We start from the raw sequence: 7,461 nt of genomic DNA, 5'->3' as shown, positions 1-7,461 counted from the left end.
TCCAGTGTTGCCCAAGACATGAAACAGATTCGGTCTAAGTCTCTATCAGTGCACTTATGCTATAGAATTTAGAAGAATCAGTAGTCAATGAGAAATGTACAAAAATGTCTAACAATAATATCAGTGTCCACAAAGTCAATTTTGTTCTGTTGTTTCAAGTGGAGGCTATTCCTTTCTGGTATCAGTGGCTATTGGGAGGTTTCTGATGAAGATTCAATGCTGGCCAGCATATTGGTGGCAGTCTGGGTTAAATTGACCAAATTCCCTGCAGACAAATAGCTCAGAGTGAGATTAGGTACCTCCCTTTACCTCCCTTTACCCCTGACATCTCAGGCTCTAAAGTGTTTTCTTCCCATCAGCCAGGGTATCTTCCACAGCCAGATAATCAGAATGACCAGTTCCTGCACCTGTCACTCCATCATGTTTGAAGAATCCTTCCCGTGTCTTACCCACACCATAAACTCAGATTCATCCCAATGTGGCTCAGCAGTATATATACTTTGCACTACTCTTGAAAATTTCTCTCACACCCTGATGTGTGGTCGCAACAGGACCACCTTAGGAGTTGTGGTGGAATATGACAACGTCATATTCCTGATCATTATCGTAGGCACAATTGCCTCAATTCAACAAATATAGCCAGATGGCAAAAGAAACACCAGATAAGAGTCGCCCACCCTCCGTTCTTTTTTGCTACTCTGAAACTCCAGTAGCCCAGTTTCCCAAGAGGTAAGCATGGGAGGTACAGAAAGAAGGGTTAATTATGCAGTATGGGAATCTTACAAGCAGTCTAGGTCTCCTCCATCCCCCAGCATGACCAACATTCTATTTAAATAGGTTGTACTATTTCTAGGAATTGCTACTTTTAGACCCCAAAGTGTCTTTATGAAGAGTATGCTCCACTGGGAGCTGAGCCTACTTTGTTAGTTATCTTGGTCAGTTTTTCCTTTCAGAGGGGCCCATTCCATATTTTAAGGGCACCTGCTACCTGGCAGTACAGGTTTGACAAGCTTGTGTATTCCAGTGATGTTCATCATCGAAGGATCCTTTCTCTTTGGCATCCACATGGGTCACAAACAGAGGGTTTGGGCCTTGGGCAATGTGCTGCCATAAGGTTTGTCCCCATAGAAAATGAAACTTTTTCATCCAGTTGTCCCACCACGGTGACTGCCTCAGTTGCCTCAGAGTCAGTGAAAATATAATAAGGTGCACTTGGGCTGGGGGTGGGGGGGTGTTTCCAGGCAAGCATCACAGTCTACAGCTCCCTCCACTGAGCAGAGTTCCCTTTACCATGCACAGTTTTAAGCAGTTTTATTTGGGTATACCCCATCATCCTCTAATTAGCCAGTCTGTCTTTGAACCAGGCCCAGGTAGCCTCAGGAAACTGGGTGTAACAAAGCCTGGAAGAAGCCAGAGTGGCTGGCACAGACCCTCCATCTGAGATAGCCGTGTTTGGCCAATGAGTGAGCACTTTTTCATGTACCTGTAAGATGTCATTAATGCCTGGTTTAATTTCCTGGATATACCATTTCCATTAATAATGGAGGCTTGTTTGGCAATACCCACTTTGTTGGTGTTCTTATTTCTGACCCATCTCAGGATAGGGATGTCAGTGTGTAGTACCACCTGCTGTTACTTTTTTAGCTTTTCAGTATCCACTAGAACCCAATAACAAGCACTGACAGTCTCTCAAATGGAGTATACCAGGTGGCAGTGTCAGGCACAGGTACTGCAAAGTGACATTCTCAAGTTGTTAAAAACATCATTCTCGGGAATTCCCTTCTGACCCAGTGGTTAGGACTCCGGTTTCACAGCTGGGGCCCGGGTTCGATCCCCGTTTGGGAAACTAAGATCCCACGAGCCAGGCAGCATGGCCAAAAAAAACAAAACAAACAAGAAAAAACCATAATTCTCTGCACCAGCGCTGGGTTGAGGGCTCCTGGGCTCCCCCACTTGTGAGTGGGCGGCCATCAGGCGTGGAGTCCGGCACCTGTGGTAATGGGTTTTAAAAAATCCATCTTGAAGAAGAAAGATCTTAAGCAATATAAATTCAGAAGCTCATGAAAAGAGGCCTCCAATCCTAACGAGATATATCACCTCATATCGCAAATGTTGGCAAAATGAAACATTACTTGTGTGGCTGCTGTGAGCTTTCAACAATGTAGCAGCCACATTTCCCATTCAGAAAGTCCTCTTTCCAGCGACAGCTGTATGGAATCAAAACCCGGGATGCAGTATTTCACTTGAGGAGGGATGGATTTCGAAACTTGTATCCCAGAATCCTTCTCCCATTAATGCAGAAGACAGCTATGCTGGCACTTACGTTTTGCTTCTATGAGGATTTATCTTGCCTTCCCTGTAAGCCTATCAGTTCCCCGGAGTTTGCAACCCTGAGCCCAGCAGCAGTACTTGGGGGGTCAACAGAAGAAATTTTCACTCCATTGGAAAGAGTTCAAATATTGCTTCAAGACCACAAGCATCACGACAAATTTACAAACACCTACCAGGCTTTCAAGGCACTGAAATGCCATGGAATTAGTATTTATCAAGGTTTGGTGCCCATTCTTTTCTGTAACGGATTCAGCAATGTTTTTTTCTTTTTTTTGGCCTTTGAGGTCCCATTACGGAGCATCTGTCTCCACTGTAGGTATCATGGAGGTGGGTGGTATGTCCTTCTAGCCTTCTCGGCCGATGACAAGAGGGAACCAGACAGAGCCTTTCTAATGTCTGAATGATGTTCTCGGGAAGTGAAGCTGGGTTGGGGGGTTGGGTGGGAGGCCGACGGCTGCGTCCACACGGGCCTCTGGGCAGGCGTCGTGGGCCGGTGTCAGAGTCTTGGGGCAGCGTGGCTGAGGTTGAAGGACCGCGTGTGTCTGTCCAGCAGGGCTGCCACCATCTCGGGAGCCTGAGGGCCTTGAAGGCCGAGATTCCTTTCCCTGCCCAGGCTCACCGCTGGGAGTGAGCAACTCAGAGAACTGGATGGCAGACCCACTGCAAGGTACTGGAGACGGGAGCAGCATCCCCCCAACTCCCCCCCCCCCCACCGGTGCTGCAGACTAGTGAAGGGCTGCCAGCGTGTGATCACCAACAGCTGAGTATGGGACAGGCACATTGGCCTGCTAGGAGGTATTTTTGGGGGGGTGCGGCGGGTTGGGGCATTTTTTTGTTTGTTTTTGAAGTCTATTTATTGAGTAAAAATGAAATCATTGTCAGACATTAAATTCAGTTGGTTCAAATTTGGCTGATGTTCATTTGCAGCAGAGATGAATGGAGGTGAAGAGAAGACACAGTGACGCTGGCAAGGGGACACCGAACAAAACCATTCTCTGCTGATTATAAAAGCGGGCATCATGCAGCCAGTGTGAGTCACCTAGCAAAGGGGGACATGACGTTTAATAAGCAGAGATAAAACCAAAGTAATTAATAACTTTCAAGAAAAGAGAGGCCAGAGCTTTTAGAGGACAAGATGCAGAAGGGGCTCGTTGGAGAACAGTGTTGGGTGCAGAGCTGCCAGCTCACTTGGGGAACACAGTGATCACGTCATCAGACCCCTCAGGTGGAGTGACCCACTCCCAGGCATGCTTTTCACAGTAGATCTGTTCCTCCACAAAGAAATGGCCTTTCTGTTTCAGGTTGGTGCCACAGTCGGTGCACACATAACACTCAGGGTGGTGGGGAATGTCCCGCAGCTTCAAAAAACACGCCGGCAATGCCAATTCCACATTTGTCACACATGAGCAACTTCTGGGAATTTCCAATTCATGCAGCTACTTTGGTGACTGGAGCCTTAACACTTCTGAATCCTGATGGCTTGTGGGGATCCCCTTTCTCCTCAGACTCCAAGATTTCCTGCAAAACCAGGAATGAAGAGGACTGTTTCAGAGCCTCATTTAACTCCTGTTTCTCTGAAGAAGACTTCAGAATCTTTGTCAATGACAAGTCTGCTTGGAAGCCGAGAACGGTCTAAGGCTCTGCCATTCATCTCCTGCCCACTGGCTGCTTTCTTTGACTCCAAGGCATAGTTGAAGTTGGAGATGTTTTCAGAAGAGTAGAGGTCAGCTGGGTTGTTGTACTGGTTTGTGATGACCCTGGGGGTAGAACTGGAGGCAGGTGAGACGGTAAAGGGCATGGAACTTTTGTTGTGGGCGCTTCCTATATGTAGGACCTCTTGGGGTTCAGAGACTAAATTCATCGTATATGGGTGATGTTTCCCTTCCTCTGTCACCAGAGGAGACCATATTTTCTTTCAGATCTGGCTACTATGAGAGTCATATTGTCTGTGCAGCCCTTGATTTTGTTCTGAGCTTCCAAGTGCATCATATTGCTGGTATTTTCCCCATCAATGGCTGTGATTACACACAGAATTACCTATAGCAGCCTTGCTTCTGGGAGTGACCCAGGAACTAGTGAGAGGCTGCTTGAAATCCTTGCCCCCCACAAGGCAGAAGCTCCAGGGTCCCTGGCCATGAGGATTATTTGCAGGGTGGTCATAGCAAGGCGATGGGGGGTGGCAAACCGAGGGGACAGATGGGGCAGGACACAGAGTGATGCACTGTGCTCCCCGGCAGCTGTCCTGCTAGGAGGTTTTGAATGCTGAAGAATGGCGATCAGCAGTGCAGTGTTTTAAATCTAGCGACAGCAGCAGTAAACCAGCCAGCCCAAGAAGAGGTTATGCTGCAGCAGGAGCAGAATAAAATAAAACAAAAAAGATGAAAAAGTACACCTACATGTTCCTAGATGGAATTATATAACAAACATAATTGTATCAGTGTGGTAGATTGAGTTACAGCCTCCATTTATGACTTCCTTCTGTTGTGTTACAGACCCACACCTTTCCCAATGCCTCAGGGTAGGAAGACAGGAATTCTTCACTTCTGAATTTTAAACTAAGTCATATGATTGCCTTGGCCACTGAGATGTTGGTGGACGAGACGCAAGCTAATGATAAAAGTGTTTGCATGGATGGGAAATTGGTTCAAGATGGTGGAATAGAAGGATGTGTGCTCACTCCCTCTTGCAAGAGCACTAGAATCACAACTAACTGCTGAAAAATCATCGATAGGAAGACCCTGGAACTCACCAAAAAAGATATCCCACATCCAAATACAAAGTAGAAACCACAATGAGATGGTAGGAGGGGCACAATCACAATAAAATCAAATCCCATAACCACTGAGTAGGTCACTTACAAACTGAAGAACAATTATAACACAGAAGTCCACCCACTGGAGTGAAGGTTCTGAGCCTCACGTGAGGCTTCCCAATCTGGGGTTCCGGAAATGGGAGGAGGAATCCCCAGAGGATCATTCTTTGAAGGCTAGCGGGATTTGATTGCACGACTTTGACAAGACTGGGGAAAACAGAGACTCCACTTTTGGAGGGGACACACAAAGTAGTGTGCGCATCAGGAAGCAGGGGGAAGGAACAGTGACCCAATAGGAGGCTGAACCAGACCTACCAGATAGTATTGGAGGGACTCCTGCAGAGGTGGGGGTGGTTGTGGTTCACTGTGGGGACAAGGACACTGGCAGCAGAAGCTCTGGGAAGTATTCTTGGAATGAGCCCTCCCAGAGTCCACCATTAGCCCCACCAAAGAGCCTGTAGCCTCCAGTGCTGAGTCGCCTCAGGCAAAAAACAAACAGGGAGGGAACTCAGCCCCACCCATTAGCAGAAAGCAGATTAAAGTTTTACTGAGCTCTGCCCACCAAAGCAACATTCAGCTCTACCCACCACCAGTCCCTCCCATCAGGAAACTTGCACAAGCCTCTTAGATAGCCTCACCCACCAGAGGGCAGACGGCAGAAGCAAGAAGAACTACAATCCTGCAATCCTGTGGAACAAAAACCACATTCACAGAAAGACAGACAAAATGAAAAGGCAGAGGGCTATGTACCAAATGAAGGAACAAGATAAAACCCCAGAAAAACAACTAAATGAAGTGGAGATAGGCAATCTTTCAGGAAAAGATTTCAGATTAATGATAGTGAAGATGATCCAGGATTTCAGAAAAAGAATGGAGGCAAAGATTGAGAAGATGGGAGAAATGTTTAACAAAGACCAAGAAGAATTAAAGAACAAACAAACAAAGATGAACAATACAATAACTGAAATGAAAAATACACTAGAAGGAATAAATAGCAGAATAACTGAGGCAGAAGAATGGATAAGTGACCTGGAAGACAGAATGGGGGAATTCACTGTCTTGGAACAGGATAAAGAAAAAAGAATGAAAAGAAATGAAGACAGCCTAAGAGACCTCTGGGGCAACATTAAATGCACCAGCATTCTCATTATAGGGGTCCCAGAAGGAGAAGAGAGAGAGAAAGGACCCAAGAAAATATTTGAAGAGATTATAGTTGAAAACTTCCCTAACATGGGAAAGGAAATACCACCCAAGTCTGGGAAAGGCAGAGAGTTCCAGGCAGGATAAACCCAAAGAGAAACATGCCAAGACACATAGTAATCAAACTGGCAAAAATTAAAGACAAAGAAAACTTACTGAAAGCAACAAGGGAGAAACGACAAATAACATACAAGGGAACTCCGTAAGGTTAACAGCTGATTTCTCAGCAGAAACTATACAACCCAGAAGGGAGTGGCATGATATATTTAAAGATATGAACAGGAAAAACCTACAACCAAAATTACTGTACCCAGCAAGGACCTCATTCAGATTCAATGGAGAAATCAAAAGCTTTACAGATAACCAAAAGCTAAGAGAATTCAGCAACACCAAACCAGCTCTACAACAAATGCTAAAGGAACTTCTCTAAGTGGGAAACACAAGAAAAGAAAAGGACCTACATAAACAAGCCCCCAAAAATTAATAAAATGCTAATAGGAATATACATATTGATAATTACCTTAAACGTGAATGGATTAAAATGCTCCAACCAAAAGACACAGGCTTGCTGAATAGATTAAAAAAACAAGACCAATCTCTATGCTGTCTACAAGAGACCCACTTCAGACCTAGGGACACAAACAGACTGAAAGTGACAGGATGGAAAAAGATATTCCATGCAAATGGAAATCAAAAGAAAGCTGGTAGAGCAACACTCATATAAGATAAAATAGACTTTAAAATAAAGAATGTTACAAGAGACAAGGAAGGACACTACATGATGATCAAGGGATTAATCCAAGAAGAAGATATAACAATTATAATTATATATGCACCCAACATAGGAGTACTTCAATATATAAGACAAATGCTAACAGCTCTAAAAGAGGAAATCGACAGTAACACAGTAATAGTAACGGACTTTAAAACCTCACTAAAACCAATGGAGAGATCATCCAGAGAGGAAATTAATAAGGAAATACAAGCTTTAAATGACACAATAGACCATATAGATTTAATTGATATTTATAGGACATTCCATCTGAAAACAGCAGATTACACTTTCTTCTCAAGTGCACATGGAACATTCTCCAGGATAGATCTCATCTTGGGTCACA

The 7,461-nt window shown here is 44.9% G+C and overlaps 2 pseudogenes; one reads left to right on the top strand and one right to left on the bottom strand.

Annotated features, from left to right (window-relative positions):
- Nucleotides 1-643: 643 nt before the first annotated feature.
- Nucleotides 644-2,647, top strand: LOC116740435 (annotated as a pseudogene).
- An 868-nt stretch (nt 2,648-3,515) lies between these two features.
- LOC116740922 lies at nt 3,516-4,491 on the bottom strand (annotated as a pseudogene).
- Between the last annotated feature and the right edge of the window lie 2,970 nt (nt 4,492-7,461).

The sequence above is a fragment of the Phocoena sinus genome, chromosome 15 (assembly GCF_008692025.1).
Source record: "Phocoena sinus isolate mPhoSin1 chromosome 15, mPhoSin1.pri, whole genome shotgun sequence".
Taxonomy (NCBI): Eukaryota; Metazoa; Chordata; class Mammalia; order Artiodactyla; family Phocoenidae; genus Phocoena; species Phocoena sinus.
Note: the sequence above shows the minus strand (reverse complement) of the source record. Positions and strands in the feature narration are given on the sequence as shown.